We start from the raw sequence: 18,155 nt of genomic DNA, 5'->3' as shown, positions 1-18,155 counted from the left end.
CACTCCCCAAGTCCGCATGACATTAGGGGCTCAAAGGATATGTGATGAATCTGTTATCTACGATTTTGGGCTCAAAAATATCTGGAACCTGACACCCAGATAACATTCTACTTGCTGCTGCATTTTCATCATTACTAAAGAAGAGAAAGTTTTGTTTTTCTCGCCCCCCCCCCCCCCCCCCACCAATGGTAGTAAAATTCCTGGTAATATGAAGCTAATCAGAAATTAGGAGTGGAACAGACTCTAATTAAAATGTATTTATAATAAATTTAATAATTAGGTGGCATGATGAAAGCACAGATCTAGAAAGTATTTGTGAACTATATGAACTATATTTGAATAGCTAAATATCTACTAGATTCACCTGTACTTTTCATATACATTGACCACAGCCATACACTTACATCAATATTTTGACCTGAAAAGTGGAAGCAAGAATTTTCTCTTGATTATTATTTTTATTAAAAAAATTTTTTTTAACGTTTATTTATTTTTGAGACAGAGAGCATGAATGGGGGAGGGTCAGAGAGAGAGGGAGACACAGAATCCGAAACAGGCTCCAGGTTCTGGGCTGTCAGCACAGAGCCCGACCCGGGGCTCGAACTCACGGACTGCAAGATCATGACCTGAGCCGAAGTCGGATGCTTAACCGACTGAGCCACCCAGGCGCCCCTCTTAATTATTATTTTTAATTGAACATGTTAGGAGTACTACTTCTTTAAAATGTTTTCCTTCTTAATTTTTTTTTAATATAGTAAGAGGACTATAACAAATAAAGCACTAGTAATATCACTGTTACTCTTTAAATAGAGCCTATAAGGAGCTAGGTAGTTTGTATTATTACTACATTTGTAGCATCCTTCACTATAATCATGAAATCAGGCATTATTATCTTTATTTGGAATCCTAATATTACATAAACCCAGAAAATTGGCAGTGAAGTTAGAATTTCAATCCAAGTCTGGCAAACTTGACAATTTTTCCAGTATATCATACTATCTCATAGCAAGTGTTGTTGAACCATCTGTCCAGCTTTGTCCCAAGCCAACCAAATCCCTGATGGTGGTGGTGGTGGTAGAGCCACTGGTAGGAAATGAAACCTGTAAGTAGCCAGGCTAGAACATTCCATCACTCTCTTCTTCATCAGCAAATGGTCACTGTCTTGCCTCTCCTTCCCACTCCCAACTCTTTCATTCATCTTTGGGTTTCTATATTCAAAATTTTTATGTCTACAGTTTCCTTATCATTTTGCTGTGAAATATTAATTTATACTCTTACATTACTATTACTTTCATATATTATCATTGGGATTCACCCCTGCATCTCCTTTCCCCTCTTAACATCACCATAGACTTCATTCCCAGAAAAAACTTCCCTACAAGTCAGATCATTTTATTGCCAGACTCCTACCATGCAGTTTTCTCCACCCTTCTATGGACTTCTACTATTATACCTTAAAAATATTTCTTTTTTTCTTACAGATAAAGAAGTGAAAATCAAATCAGGATCCCTTTGGATTTTATCACAAATTGTAAATTCATATTGTACAATTAGAATGGGTCATACATTCAACAATTAATGTGACTTAATACACGGTAGAAAATTGGGACTACAGATACACCACGTTCAGGAACTTTTGACAAAGCCAAGTTGTCCAACGTTTAACCTACTCAAGGAAATAATTTAGCAAGTTGTTTTCTGCTAAGATCCCCCTTAATTTGGTAAAGAAAATGCTTGGCTAGTTTTAGCAATTCTGTCAGAATGGGCACCAGCCCAATTACATGGATCAGAGACCAACTTGCCAGCACTTAACAGAATTTTAAAAATGCTTGTGCTCTTGGAAGTTAAATATGCTGATGACCATGAGAGAATCTGAGTCCATGTCCTTTGCTTTGAAGGTAATCCTGAGTAGGAAGAATTACTACTAAGTGAAAGTCTAGGCTTCTTCAAGTAACTGAGCTCTGAGAGATGTCAGTAGTGTTTTCATAAGAGGGCTAAGATAGTAACAGCATTCCTGTACTTATGTCTATAAAACCAGTGACTAAGCATCTTCAAAAGCACTTTTGCTATTTGTCCAAATATGTTGTCATGCCCAAGAATTTCTCTTTGGAAAATCTTCCATATATAGATAGATAGATAGATATGGATATAGATATAGATATCATTGATGTGTCATTGTTCTCTGATGAAAACACAATGAAAAAAAAGCAAGTAACTCTTAATCTTCACCCAATTAACAAAGATAGTCACATACTAGAATTTAATTTCATAACATTTAATCTAACCTTTAATCTCAGTTTGTCCCAAATCTGTTTTTTAGGGTAGAGTGAAATTTGAGATAATTCACAACAACTGTAACAAAATTCCAAAAACTGCTATGAAAAAGCAAAACACTCATCATAATCAAATCCATTCCAAATTAACAAAATGATCCTACTGTTTTACTTATATATAGATAGGACCATTGAGGGGAACATTGCTAACACAAAATAATTAAATATTTCTCAGTTAATATCCTACTGAGATACTTTTACTTTCCTGAAAATAGCAGCAGACTGGTTCAAAAACTGAATTAAAAACAAAAGACTAATATCCTAACCAGTTGTATGTCCGTTCTTGCTTATAATTTGATACAGTTAAAGAAAGCATTATAATATCAAATAATATTTTGATTTACCACTAAAATAGGAAGAGAGAAAAGAGTGTGACTATTTTGCTACAAATAATAGTTCTAGAAAAACAATTTCCCTTTCATTTGGTTCTGTAGATATTTCTATTTTACCTAACAGTCATTCTCATTTTGTAATAAATGCATGGTTTGTTACATATGGTCATTTGTTTTGGAATGTTCTGCCAACCCTTATATAGCATTCTCTTTGGATATAACATTTATTTAATAAATAGCATCCATTCACCAATAATAGGATTCATTCATTTGATCACTCATATACAATAATTTTTAAATATCTATGCTGGAAGATCCTTTTTAAAAATCTATAATTTACTTGGGAAGGCAAAACTTAAGTTACACTGATAAACTCATTGGCCAAGTCACTTCATCTCTTGAAAATAAGAAGCTTATCTGTTTTGTGATAAGATTGGCTCCTAAAAAGTCCTGAAAACATAGTCCAACTTTACCCAGGACTTAATGTAGCCATTCCCCTGCAGTCTTGCCTACGTATCATGTGCCTAGCATATTATTAGGGGCTAGAGAGAGAGAAAACTGCATTAACAAAGTTCATATTTTCATGGATCTTATATCCTAGTGGATGGGGAGGCAAGGAACAAAATAAGACAAGATGGTGACCAAAAAAAAAAAAAAAAAAAAAAATCAACATGTCCAGGAAAGTTCTCTCTGAAGATACATGTCAATTGAGACTTGAAAGATGAAAATAGCCATGAAACTGAGTGTGAGACGAATGTACAAGCACAGAAATCTGTATTGGTGGCATGAAATATGAAAGATGTGTATGACTGAAAACCATTCTAAGTGTCCTGAACAGGAAGTGCTAGAGGGAGGAAATAGAGACAAAGGAGCACTAAGTTAAATCTGAAAATCCCCAAACTGGGCCATGAAACCAGGATTGGGATTTTATGGGTTATTATAAATTTAAGTAGAAAAGGCAAAGACTGGAATTCATGGTTGGCAGGAAGTACAAAGGCAATTGTAGGAGATGAGAGTTTGTGGGGAGAGCAATAGGAGGGAGGTAAATTTAGAAATGTATGTTGGGGGTCAGGCTTTAAAATTTGTTATAAAAAATAAAACAAATAAAAATAAAAATTCTTTAATAATATAGAAATTTAGACATTTTCCTGCAGTGAATAAGAAACTTCCCAGTTATCAAAGTTGGTAGTGGTTAGTTGCACCATTTTGTTTTAATTTTGGTAGCCAATTACTTGTCAGAGATGGATTTTGATGTTTTGGATCTCACCAGGGGAAATGACACTGTTAAACTAGTAATCTGGAAGACAGCAGGATAGACTGAGGGGTAGAGACAGTGATGTGGGGAGGGAGAAACCAAAGTCATTACTGTGTCAAGACTTCCTGAAGGGGAAGCCTATCAAGATGGAAAGGATAGAAATGGAGGGTTGAAAAAATTCAGCAAAAGTCAACTGTATGAATAAATCAGACCATACTACATGGTAGGGGAAGATAATCTGTATAAGATTGTTCAAATTTAGAGGCTTAATGTTTTATACATAGTATATTTAATAATGTCTTATTAAGATTTATGGTTTAATCTTCAAGTCGCTGTTTGTCTCATGAACTTACATCTGAAAAAAAAGTCAGTTTATTCTTAGTCGGAATCAGTATTTCCCCCTGAAAGTTGTGAAAAACAACTCGGGAAACACAGAGATTTGGGATTATAAAACATGTCCTCTGTTTTTAAGTCCTCAGAGCAGCAGACATGAGTGCTTAGGGAAGAAAGTCTTCCCAGTACATGGGAATCCTACACTAGATTTGCAAGTGACCTCTGGGATGAACTGGGGTCCTGACAGCATTGCCCCAGGCCACGTTGTTATCATTCCACTGGAAGGACAGGATGCAATGGACTCTGGGAGGGTGAGTGATTTACCCAAGATTGAACATCAAAGTCAGAGTTTAAATCAAACCTTTGACCTCCAATTATGTATGTCTTTTTATAGCCATTTCCCATTGGCTATTCACAGATAAATTGAGCCCAAGAAGTCAAAGAAAAAGTAAATAGGAAATGAGAAAGTTTGGAGTTTTAATATACACATGCTTTGTTTTATTTCCTGCTAAATTATTGTTAAAAAAAATTCATACTAAATAGGTTAGAAGCTCATTGTTGAACATTTTGAAAGTGCATGTACCATCCTTTTGTATTGAGTTCTCCTGGCTATGGGTATATTCTCCTTCTCCATTCCCAACCATGACTTCATGTTCCATCGACAAAGAATTTTTTAAGTTTTATGAATACTAAAGCAGCCATTACAAAGCATGGAGATTACTAACCTCAAATCTTTACTTCCTTTCATCTCCCCTGTCAGTTATGTTTGCAAAGCCCAAATTGTTATAGAGAATTATGAGAGGAAGCAAACATGGAGACAAGGTAGAAAAGATCCAGGTGATTTGTTTATTTACAGAGTACTGGTAACTCCCATCCCTCAGATCAAGAGCAGGTAGCAAGACTGTCGGGGAATGGCTATCTGGCCATATGGTAGAAGATAATTTTCATAAGATTGATGATTCATACAATCTAGTAATTCCACTACTGGGTATCTACCCAAATAATATGAAAATACTAACTGAAAAAAAAAAAAAAAGAAAACACTAACTGAAAAAGATAGGGGTGCCTGGGTGGCTTAGTCGGTGAGACATCCAACACTTGGTTTTGCCTCAGGTCATGATCTCATGGTTGGTGAGTTCAGGCCCTGCATCAGGCTCTGCCTGGCAGCATGGAGCCTGCTTGAGATCCCCTCTCTCCCTCTCTGTCTGCCCCTCCCCTGCTCATGCTCTATCTCTCAAAATAAATAAATTTTGAAACAAACAAACAAAACAGATATATGCACTCCTATGTTTATTGCAGTATTATTTATAATAGATAAGATATGGAAGCAACCCAAGTGTCCATCAATAGATGAATGGTTAAGGAAGATGAGATAAATCTTTACAATGGAATATTACTCAGTCACAAAAAGAATGATATCTTGCCACTTGTGACAACATGGATGGACCTAGAAGGTATTATGATATGAAACAGCATGTGAAAGCATTATGAAATAAGTCAGACAGAAAAAGACAAATGCCATATGATTTCACTTATATGTGGCATCTAAAAACAAAGTAAATAAATAAACAACAACAACAACCAGAAACAGATCCATAAATATAGAGAACAAATTGGTGGTTGCTAGAGGGGAGAGGGAAGGAGAGATGAACAAAATGAATGAAAAGGAATAGGAGGTACAGGCTTTCAGTTATGGAATGAATAAGTCATGGGATAAAAGGTATAGCATTGGGAATATAGTCAATGGTATTAAAATAGTGTTGTATGGTGACAGATGGGAGCTACACATAGGGTGAGCATAGTATAACATACAGAATTTCATATCACTACTTTGTACCCCTGAAACTAATGTAACATTGTGTGACAACCATACTTCAATTTTTTAAAAAGTTGTTAAATGCTTAAAAAAAAAGATTGATGATTCAGAGACTCCATTTAAAATTAGGAACTTTTTGGGGGCACCTGGGTGGCTCAGTCGATTGAGCGTCTGACTTCAGCTCAGGTCAAGATCTCATGGTTCACGAGCTCGAGCCCCACATCGGGATCTGTGCGGACAGCTCAGAGCCTGGAGCCTTCTTCAGAATCTGTGTCTCCCTCTCTCTCTGTCCCTCACCTACTCGCCTCTGTCTCTCTGTCTCAAAAATAAATAAACGTTAAAAAAATAAATAAATAAAATTAGGGATAGGGATAATTTAATATAAATATTAATATTTAATCTATATTAAATTTATATTATATTTAATTTAATTTAAATATAGGGATAATTTAATAAGATTATTAAATAAATAAAATTTGTGCCTTATTCATAGTAAGTAATATATATGATTACATAGTAATACATAAGTAATCCATGGCGATACATATTAACTATTTAATAATTTATTAAGATTAATCTTAAAAGTACCATTTACTTCAAGAATTAATACATGAAAAAGAAACCAGCTTTTTCTTAGTAGGGAACAGTTTTGCTATATGAAAATTTGAAAAACAATCTGAAGAGGAAAGAAGAAATGAGATTACAAACTGCAGGGTGCCCCAGATAACATAGGGCTGTATCTGCCGGCGTTCCCAGAACTCAAGATTGGCGTAGAGACAGAACAGCCCTCAAATTTCAAGACATAATGTGGCTTAGGTATGGGATGGTCATTGGTAATCAGAAAATATCAAAATCAGAGGATTCTATTTAAATGTCTGGAACTTTACAAGATCCACAGGGTGCTTGTGCAATCTTGACAATTTTAAGTGGAAAGAAATTTCGATAATGCTTGAAATTAAATTTTCTAGCCAGATAAGGGCTAGGAACAATTCGATTTTTATTTAGGAAAATAAAAGAAATGTGACATCTTACATCCTGTGTTACAGAAGTCATAGCCACTGTTCCTAGTTCCATAGAAGACAGAGAATAAAAATCACACATTAGAGATAACATTGGCTAATAATTTGTTGTATATCACTCTGTTTTTTATTCTATGCATTTACATATCATTTTAATTTTTTTTTTCAACGTTTATTTTTGGGACAGAGAGAGACAGAGCATGAACGGGGGAGGGGCAGAGAGAGAGGGAGATACAGAATCGGAAATCATTTACATATCATTTTAATACCATTGTAATATACCTGTTTTTAATCTTTATTTTTACCTATGGAGGCACGTTAAAAGTATTTTTCCATGCTAATAAGATATATTTTAATGGTTGTACAATATCACAATGTATAGACACACTATAATTTATTATTAAAGGATAACTTATTTCAGTATATGCTGTTTCCACTTGTTCTCCTTTATAAGCAAAACTTTGATAAACATTTTTGTAACTAATTTTGGCTCAGATTCACAATTAAAAAAAATTTTTTTTAACGTTTATTTATTTTTGAGAGACAAAGAGAGACAGAGCATGAGTGAGTGGCGGGGGGATGCTAGAGAGAGAGGGAGACAGAATCTGAAGGAGGCTCCAGGCTCAAACTCACGAACGAGGAAATCATGACCTGAGCTGAAGTCAGATGCCCAACTGACTGAGCCACCCAGGCGGCCCTCAAATTTATAATTAATTGAAGAGGTAAGTTTTGATATGAGAAGTAATGGGAAAGTTAACATTTGTATGTTTCCTTGTGGAAAGCAGTCTGGATCAAGCAGATGGAGGGGAAATATTCTCATCCAAAGGGATGTAGTAGGTAGACAGAAGTTGGATGCAGCAAACACTTATTGATGTCCAGAAAAGTTATAGTATTTCATTTAATTTTCAACTGCACTGTGGAAGGGTATTATCCACACTTTATAAATGGGAAACTAAGGCTTATGATTAAATTGCCTAAGGTAAATTACTAAGTATTTGAGCAGAGATCCAAAGTCAAGTCTTCATGATTTGAAAGACCATGGTTTTTTTGTTGTTGTTGTTTTCTTCAGGTTCTTTTTTTTTTTTTTTAATCTATATAACTTAAAACAAGTTTAGCCAAACTCACCATTTTGCACAGGCAGAACTTCCTAATAATTATAACATTTATTCTGCTCTAAAACATGTAAGGACGACTTGACTTTCATACTTCATGAAAGTATCACCACAATAACTTTAGTTAACATCCATAATCTCATAGAGATATGAGACGAACAAAATTAAAATGTTTTTTTTCCCTATTATGAGAACTTTTAGGATTTACTCTTTTAGCAACTTTCACCTATACCATACAGCAGTGTTGACTAAAGTCATCATGTTGTACATGACATCCCCAGTACTTATTTACCTTATAGCTGGAATTTTGTACCTTTTGACCCCTTTCATCCAGCTCCCCCACCCTCCATCCCCTGGCTCTGGTAACCACAAATCTGGTCTCTTTTTCTATGAATTTGGGTCTTTTGGTGATTTTTTAATTCCACACATAAGTGAGAACATATAGTGTTTGTCTTTTTCTGACTTATTTCACTTAGCATAATGCCCTCAAGATCCATCCATGCTGTCACAAATGGCAGAATTTTTCCTTTTTTATAACTGAACAATATCCCATTATATATATATAGATAGATAGACAATTTAGGTTGTTCTATGTCTTGACTCTTGTGAACAATGCTGCTACAAACAAGGAAATGTAGATATCTTTCAACAAAGTATTTCCACTTCCTTCAGATAAATACTCCAAATTAGAATTTACTAGATCATTTACTGGGTCAGTTAGAATATACTACCATATCATATGGTGGTTCTATTTTTAATTTTTTCCCAGGAACTTCCATACTGTTTACCATAGTGGCTGAACAAATTTATAATCCCACTAGCAAGGCACAAGGGCTCTCTTTTCTCCACATTCTTGCCAGCACCTGTTATTGCTTGTCTTTTTGATGATAAGACATTCCAACAGATGTTAGGTGATATCTCACTGAGGTTTTGACTTGCATTTCTCTGAAGATTAGTGATGCTTAGCACCTTTTCATCTACCTATTAGCCATTTGCATGTCTTCTTTGTATATTCAGGATCTTAGTTCATTTTTATTTGAATTTTTTTTTTTTTTTTGCTTTTGAGTTACACGAATTCTTGATATATTTTGGATAGTAACCCTTGTTAGATATGTGATTTGCAAATAACTTTCTTATTCCATAAGTTGTCTTTTCATTTTGTTGATCATTTCTTTTGCTGAGCAGCTTTTAATTTGATGTATTCCCATTTGTTTATTTTGGAAAAACTCTTCTTGGTATGGTAGGTGTCCCATATTGAGGTTCTAGAATGAATGTTTAAGACTCTGTGACATACTTCAACTAGATGGTTGATGACAGCAAGGTTTCTTAGCCATTTCTGGGGGTGTGCTACGGTGAAATGATTGAAAGTAAGGTAAGCAGAAGAAGAGTTTAATCAAATGGAGAAAATCATGATAGAAAACAGCCCCATCCCAAGCAGTTAAGACAAGAAAGAAAACAGGTGGTTGTGCGGAGCAATGCTTACAAAAGCCAAGAAGCAGTCACAAACATTTCCAAGACTAGCAGACCAAAAAATGCAGTTTGTGTGTACAAAACCCGGGAAAGATTCCTAATAATATACTTGTTGTAAACATATTTGTTCATCCAGATCATGATCACTTTCAGGCCCTCATTTTGAAATAAGAAGAGGGAAGCAAAAGGAGGGGCATATAAAGAAAATAAACTGCTCCAATTCCTGAATCTTATGAATTTAGAGAGGACACTGACCCTGAAAATCACCTAAGAAAACTCTTAACCAGTTTCTAAATGAGGAACTGAGACATGAACTGCACACTGATTTGCATTCACCCACTCCATGATCTTTTAGTGGACCACTAGTATATCTAAAAAATGTAATGAATTGTAAGCAGCATTTAGTACACCCCTCAAATTTTTTTTTTAATTTTTTTTTCAACGTTTATTTATTTTTGGGACAGAGAGAGACAGAGCATGAACGGGGGAGGGGCAGAGAGAGAGGGAGACACAGAATCGGAAACAGGCTCCAGGCTCTGAGCCATCAGCCCAGAGCCTGACGCGGGGCTCGAACTCACGGACCGCGAGATCGTGACCTGGCTGAAGTCGGACGCTTAACCGACTGCGCCACCCAGGCGCCCCAGTACACCCCTCAAATTTGATGCCATCTCAAACTCCCCAGTGCTCTTAAGATCCGTGGACTCAAAACCCTAGTTATACTTGAATGAACGCTCTCCTTGTTATCTCACACCCAATGAGACTTTTTAAGTTCTGTCCTTTTTTTTTCCTCCTCAATGTCTCCTAAATTATTTTTACTTTCTTTTTTAGTTCTGGGGACATACAGAACTGCAGTTCTCCACAATTCCACAGCTGGTGGACTATGATCACCCCCTAACAGGTCTCTCTGTGATTCAGCCTGTGCAGCAGTGGCCAGAGTAGTGAGAATAATGATCTCAAAGATCGTATCCACCGTAGCATATGACATTTTAGGCTCTCACTCAGAAACTTTAATGGTTCTCCATCACCTAATAAGTCAAAAAAAGTTCACAGCAATCAGGAACTGTCTGCTCCCTGGCAGGAAATCCTCCTTCTTATACACATATCTGTGAGTTCAACTCCATCCGTGCTGTGATCCTGGGCAAACTGGACAGAACCCAGCATCGTTTCCCAGCCTTGCTAAATCACTAGATGTATGGCTTTGTTTCTGCTCTTTATTGATTCTGAGCTGCAATTTACTTGTCTCTAAAGGATAGATGATTTCACTGCTTACCACACTGACTTGCTATGAGAATTAGCAGACATGATTGAAGTAAAGAACTTGGCACGTATCAGACATACTCATACACTTTACTCTTATTTTATATAGTCGCTCTGCCTAATTTCACAAAGGATTTGAATCAGCTATCATCTACTTAGTCTTTCATTAATTTATTCAATCAAAAAAAAATAGAACACTTCCCTGTGTCAGACACTATATCGGTAACTTGGGATATAAAGAAAAATAAGACATAAATCCCTCACCTTGAAAAACCACACATAGCAGCAAATATAAAAATACAAACATAAAGCAATGTGACTATGTGGGAATAGTAATATACTATGCATTCAGGGAGGGATCCCTGAGTAAGGACTCCTAAACTCCTCCATGATTTGGGAGTTGGATTAAGGAGTATGGGACACCTGATTTCAACCAACAGGCAAAGATGAGTAAAAGGTATAAAGGCAAAGAGGAAACAGGAGCCTGCCACAGGTAGGTGGTAGACCACCAGAAAGATTATTACAGTTACTATAAAGTCCTATACCAGAAAACACTGCCTCTGATCCAAGATAACTTCTGGTTCCTTACTTACAGCAAACTGTATTCAATTCTAACATTGCTCAGCTTATCCATGACTGAATCTCACACATATGCCCACACCCAGCCCCTGGACTCCTCCTCTTTGAACTAACTCTCAACTTCCATATACCTCAGAATTGTGGTTTGAGTTCCTGAGATCCTTCTTCCCAGGATCCTCATTCTCCCTTAGCCAACTTGCATACTTAAGTCATTTGTTTCTTGTCTACTCCTTGACCACATTGGCCTCCCAGGGTTTTTGACTTAGTCTGTCTGCTGGGAATTGCTCTGTCAGACTATGTTCATCCCGGTCACATATCCCTGGGTATATGCTTGTGACTCCTTCTTGACTTCAGGTCTTTGTTTAAATGTCACATCTTCAAAGAGCCCTCCCCTACTCATGTCCCTTCCCCACTCCCAAATTGAAAAGAACAATCAGGCTCTCTTCCATGCGATTCCCTTTAATTTCTGCATTGCAATTACCATCTAGCAATTTTTTCACTTGTTTATTCAGTTAGTCAGAAACAAACTCCTTTCACTGGGATTTAAGTTTCGTAAGGTTTCAGGCCTCATCCAAGTGCTAAGAACATTTCTTGGAACATAGTAAATTGTCAATAAACATTAGATTAATTAAGAAGTGAATGAATGAATGAATGAATGAATGAATATCTCTGCTCTGCCAGCTGACCATAAATTCCTGCTCTCCAGACTTTCAGAGCCACTAGATTGATTGCTTTGCTTTCAGCAGATTCTTAGTTCCAGAGTCTGAAGTGGAGCTGAGCACTGAACACAGGGGCCAAGTAGGCCCAGGTATAAAAGGTGGAGAAGAGCAGTGAAAAGACAGGCAGGACATTATCCCTTAAGTGCACCCCCTAGTTTCATCACACTCATTTGATGCCTCTGTTTACGAGGCTATTTGCTCTCTTTCTCGCCCTTCATACCTACACATCTCTGGTGCTCCTCTTCTTACCAGCTATTCCCAACCTTGAACATTCTCATGGGCTCAGGACCTAATTTTAGTTACAGTATGAGGTAACTCAAGTCAGCATGTCATTATTAGAAGTTTAATAGCGTTTCTTATCATTCTGAAAGCACTGAAAATTTATTAATTTTATTCTGGTTTCCTTATTTTTTAATTTATTTCAATAGAGAGAAAGAGAGAGAAAAAGAGAGAGAGAATGAGCAGGGAAAGGGCTGAGAGAGAGGGAGAGAGAAGGAGAGAGAGGATCCCAAGCAGGCTCCACACCCTCAGCACAGACTCTGATGAGGGGCTTGAACCCATGAACTGTGAGATCATGACCTGAGCTGAAACCAAGAGTCAGACGCTTAACTGAGCCACACAAGTGCCCCTACACTAGTTTTCTTATAATACCATAATCTATCATATAAGCTATCAACCCTTCAGTTGATTGAACATTAGAAATTTAACTATATAAATGACTTAAGCTTTAATCTCTTTAATAAATTATTTTGTGTAAGAGGTAAGCCACCTTCCCAGAATTTTGCCAAACATTTTCTATTATAGTTTTATTTTTCACATTGCTTACATACTTAAGTCCCCTCTCTTTGGTTCACTCGCTCCCTACAGAATTTTAACTTCATTCTCCCCTGAGGAGCTATAAATTATTTATCTTGGAATCTTTTAAGAGTTCTTGTGGTTCAAAATTTTTCAGTAGTAAGACTATTTTCATCATTATGAGATAATCTCTCAATGAAAGCAGCATTAATCTTCACAATGCTAATCTTCCACTCCATATTTCTTTTTATTAGCAAAACAAAAATTTATTTGTGGGTTACCACAACCCTTCCAACTTCTCTTTTTGTAAACATTCAGATCTTTATTATATACTGTATCATTATGTACCACGGGGGAATTAAAAAGGAAAGAATGACTCAACACTTCTCTTCCAAAAGCTTATACCCTAATTGAGGGTTTGAAACTACATATGCACAAGGGGGAAAAAAACAATAATAATGATGATAATGATAATAATAATAATAATAGTAATGGTAATAATAAACCTTATGGAGCTTTGCCATTTTCAACAGACATTCTCTTATTTGATCCTATAATAATCCTGTAAGGTGATATTATCATCTCCAGATTACACACAAGAAAACCAAGTACCAAGTGTTGATATGACTCCTCCAAATTTTCTTAACCATAACCAGAGTTTGAAACTGGCCTTCTAACTTCACAGACTATTGCTTACCACACTGTCTCTCAACAGTGAAAAAATAGTACATTATTCTCTGCCTCAAGTCACCCAGATTACGTAGCGTTAGGATTTGAGGCACAAAGGAAGCACCCTAATTGTATTATCAATATTTTTATTTCTAAATTCTGTAAGAAAGGGAATAATATTTCAAGTAAAAGTTTGGACTTGAACTTTGGAAAATGGGACCTGTAATTGAAAGAGGAAGGAGACATTCCTATCTGTAGGGTTACAAAAGTAAAGCTCTAGTTTCAATAACAGGCATGTCTTATGCAAGACATTGGGAAGACTCCCTCACCTGATGAGCTGTAGCAGAAGATGTTCTGAATACAAAGTCAAGGAACAAATAATAGTACTGAATGACCCTGAATGCTGGGCTGAAAAACTATTTGATAGGCAATTAAGAGTCTCTGGAGGGTTTTATGCTCAAAGGTGACAAGATCAAATCACTGCTTTAGTCAGACATTTAATGTGCCTAGAAGCAGAGAGATCAGCCAAGACATTCCTCTAAAACTCCAGGCTTTGGTGATGACCATCTGGACTAGAGGAGGCCCATGGTTATGGAGAAGAAAGGGAAAATGTGAAACAACTTTGAAAAGAGGAGTCAGTACAATTTGGTGGCTGACTAAAAAGAAAAAAGAAAAAAGAGTCAAAGTCCTCATTGAGCTTTCAAGCGTGGGTGAAGGCACTAATTAGAACACAGAAAGACTATAGTGAAGTCACTCTAGTTTGTAAAGTGAAGAAGGAAATCTAAGAAATCATCCTTATGAAACTAGCAGGAATGGGGATGCTCTCAAGCACATAAAAAAAAGTTCAAACTTACTGAAATCCACTATTCCTCCCTTGATATTTCCAAGTCAACAGATAAGAGTGTCACCTTGGACATTTTGTAAGATTATGACTACCCTTGTATTGACAAGAAGAGTAAACAGCAGCTTGACAACTTTCTAGTTGAAATCAATTCATAAACCTCTCAAGCCATAAATAACTTCTCAAAAAACATTTCATTCAGTAAATATCATATACCTTTAGTCACAACAAAGTGTCCCTTTCTCTTTACCTTGAAGCAGTATCTAGAATCAAGCATCTGATTACAATATTATTGTTGTATTCCAGTTTATTTTATTCACAGAATTACAGTCTTTATCCTATATTCTAGAGTCCTAGACTGAAGAGGTTATATGGTGTGAGGGAGCTACACAATAGACACTTATTCTATAACAGTGCTTCTTAAACTTTTTGGTCTCAGGAACCCTTTAAAGGAACATTCTTGAAAATGTTTGAGGACCCAAGAAAGTTTTCCATTATATAGCATATAGCTATTGATATCTACTGCATTTGAAATCAAAACAGAAATGTTTCAATTATCTATATATTCATTTAAAAATAATAACAACAAATCCATTATAAATTAATGTAAATACATATTTTAATGAAAAATGACATTTTCCAACCAAAAAATTTTAGGGAGAAGCGTGGCATTATTGGACACTTTTGCAAATTTAATGTCTGGCTGAAGTGAAGAAAGCTGTACTTTCATGCTGCTTCTATCCTAAGTCTATTGAAATATATCGTTTTGGTTCAAGTCTATGAAGAAAATCCAGCCACACACAGATATGCTACTGTAAAAAGAGAGCGATTTTAATAGTTGTAAAAATTACCTTTGATACCACACATGGTAGTGATAACAAGTGGTAATTTCTTCAAGGTGAGTTGAAATGTGAAATCTGAAGCCAAATATTACTCTTTCGTCTTCAAATATATCCATTGGTCTGTCTACCCAGATCTTTTATCCATGCATGATTTTGTAGCATAATATGTCTGCCATTTGGAAAATATTGGGTCACTGAGATTATGCAGCTCTTTAAAATGCCGATACATTTCATTATAGAAAATGAAACATCACATTTGTTACTGTTACTACCAGTCTCATCAGGAAAGTCTTTAAGTATTTGAAAGCTCTCAAGCTCATAGTGGTGGATATAAGTTTTCCAAAATTCTAATTTTCATTTGAAACTTCAAATGCTATTATTGGCAACAAACAGTTATCTTCCCTGAAGTGACAGGCTAACTCCATTCATTGTTGAGAAAATGAATGTCAAATATTAAAGTCGAAATGACTATAATTTGTCTGCAATTTGGTCTTTCAATTTAAAACTGTATTTCATGGAAAATGTGGGTAGTTTTACTCACAACTCAAATAACTGCACATGTGATTTTTTCCCGACACCATCATACTTCAGGGTACAGGAGTGTTTTATATATTCTTCTCTCTGTATCACATAAAATATTAGAATGTTATATAAAATGGAAAAATAAAAATAAATAACACAAAAATAAAATGAGTTGAGATTTAGTCGTTACTAAGTTTTACTACTTCATAAAGGGTATTCTTAAGTGACACTGACTTTTTTTTTAACTGAGATTGTGTGGTGGGATTAAATGACAACAGCACTGGTGCCAGTACCAATGGTGAAGAGTACAATGACTTCTAGCAACGGTTAAGTAAACAGCATAAAAATGATGCCTTAGTACTATTACGTCTTGTGGACCTCCTGACAAGATTTTGGGGACCCATGGGTATCCATGTATCACTTTCCAGCTACTGTTGCTCTGGAGCTTTCTGGTGATAGCTAATGTTTATAGGCTCTTTCTATGTGCCAGATCCTATTCTAAACAGTGAGTTATTTAAACTCTGAATTTAACATCTTTTTTACTTTAATGAGAATTGTAAACGTGCCAAAGTGGAGGAAGATAAACTCTAATGTTGTGATACTTTCCGACAGAACATACTGAGTAAATGCTCTAAGTAGCTTGAGATCTAAAGTATAGTTGACCCTTTAACAGTGGAGGGGTTGGGGTTCTGACCCACCACATAATCAAAAATTTGTGTGTAACTATTTTTTTTAATGTGATGTATCACATTGTATGATTAGCAAATACTGAACCACCCTTGCATCCCTGGAATAAATCCCACTTGATCATGGTGAATGATTTTTTTAAATGTATTGTTGGATATGGTTTGCTAATACTTTGTTGAGGATTTTTGCATACACGTTCAATATCAGAGATATTGACCTGTAGTTTTCTTTTTTGTAGCGTCTATCTGGTTTCGGTATCAGAATAATTCTGGTCTCGTAGAATGAATTTGGAAGCTTTCTTCCCTCTTCTATTTTCTTGAATAGTTTGAAAAGAATAACTATTAACTCTTCTTGATTTTTTTATTAAGTTTTTTATCTTAATTCCAGCATAGTTAATATGAGTGTCATATTAGTTTTAGGTGTATACTATAGTGATTCAACAATTCCATACATCATTTCTCAGTGCTCATCCTGATAAGTGTACTCTTAATCCCCTTCACCTATTTTACCCATCTACCCACCCACCTCCCCTCTGATATGCTTATTTTAAATGAGTACCCTCAGTTAAAGTTTTTTTTTTAACAAGAACATTTTTACTTAAAGCACACTTCGGAATGCATGGTTCTAAAAGATATATATGAAATATTCCATCCAAGAAAAATAGAATACAAATTTTCTTCAAGTACACACAGAAGAATCCCCTGGTTAAATCACTTAAAAAGAGTCATAAAAAATATTACAAATTTAAAATGACTGAAATCATACCAAATATATTTTCTAACCACAATGGTACAAAACTAAAGGTCAACAATAAAACAAAGCTGGAAAATCTACTATGTAAATATTAAATATTTAATATGTCAATATTAAACAACATATTACTGCACAGTGGACCAAATTAGAAATCAAATGGCAAATCAAAATATGTCTCAAAACAAAAGAAAAACACAATATTCCAAAATCTATGGGATATAGCAAAAGCAGGTGTTAGAGTGAAATTCATGCTATAAATGTTTTTACGAAGAAAATATTTCAAATGATTTGCTAATACTTTGCAATGAGGAACTAGAAAAAGAAAAAACAACTGAAATTTAGTAGAGGAAGGAAATAACAAAGAAAAATAAGAAATAAGAGACCAGAAAAAAACAAAAACATTTGAAAGCAGTGGCCAGCTTAAAAAAAATAAAATTGGTAATGCTTTAACTACATTAACTAGAAAAAAAGAAGACTCAAAAACCAAAATTAGAGATGGAAGAGGGGCACTTGGGTGGCTCAGTCGGTTAAGTGGCCGACTTCAGCCCAGGTCACGATCTCACAGTTCCAGAGGTCAAGCTCTGCATCCGGCTTTGTGCTGACAGCTCAGAGCCTGGAGCCTGCTTCAGATTCTGTGTCTCCCTCTCTCTCTACCCCTCCCCTGCTTGCACTCTGTCTCTCCCTCTCTCTCTCAAAAATAAACATTAAAAAAAATTTTTTTAAGAAATGGAAGAGAAAAAAATACAACAGATAACCACAGAAATGCACAGTTACATTAAACAATTATATATGAAAAAAATCTGATAACTTAGAAAATACCC

This window comes from Herpailurus yagouaroundi, unplaced genomic scaffold (genome assembly GCF_014898765.1).
Source record: "Herpailurus yagouaroundi ecotype Mexico unplaced genomic scaffold, PumYag 195, whole genome shotgun sequence".
NCBI classification, from domain to species: domain Eukaryota; kingdom Metazoa; phylum Chordata; class Mammalia; order Carnivora; family Felidae; genus Herpailurus; species Herpailurus yagouaroundi.
Note: the sequence above shows the minus strand (reverse complement) of the source record.